Raw genomic sequence first — 319 nt, 5'->3', positions numbered from 1 at the left:
CATACAAAATTAAAATTTAAAAAAAAAAAAAAAAAAAAAAAAGAAGACAAAAATCAAATCATATGTCCACAAAAGTTGAATCTCGGATGGGGCTCAATTGAGCCCCTATCATATCTCCCTTTTCTTTTATTCCGTTGACTCAATCACATGATGTGGCGTGGAGTCCACCACAATTGGCCACATTCAATATGGACAAAATGTGGATTTATTAGACCAAGATGAGGTACATGTTTTTCCCACATTCTGTTTGTGGTTTGGCAGATCAAAGAACTTGAGATTAATATGTACGTTTATTAGTGTAGGATTACTGAGAAACCAT

At 33.9% G+C, this 319-nt stretch overlaps 1 pseudogene; it reads left to right on the top strand.

The window, feature by feature from the left end:
- Positions 1 to 319, top strand: part of LOC132182610 (DExH-box ATP-dependent RNA helicase DExH1-like) — a 94,742-nt pseudogene that overhangs the window by 77,389 nt on the left and 17,034 nt on the right.

Source organism: Corylus avellana, chromosome ca1 (genome assembly GCF_901000735.1).
Source record: "Corylus avellana chromosome ca1, CavTom2PMs-1.0".
Classification (NCBI taxonomy): Eukaryota; Viridiplantae; Streptophyta; class Magnoliopsida; order Fagales; family Betulaceae; genus Corylus; species Corylus avellana.
The sequence above is the reverse complement of the archived record's forward strand: the minus strand, read 5'-3'. Positions and strand labels throughout refer to the sequence as shown.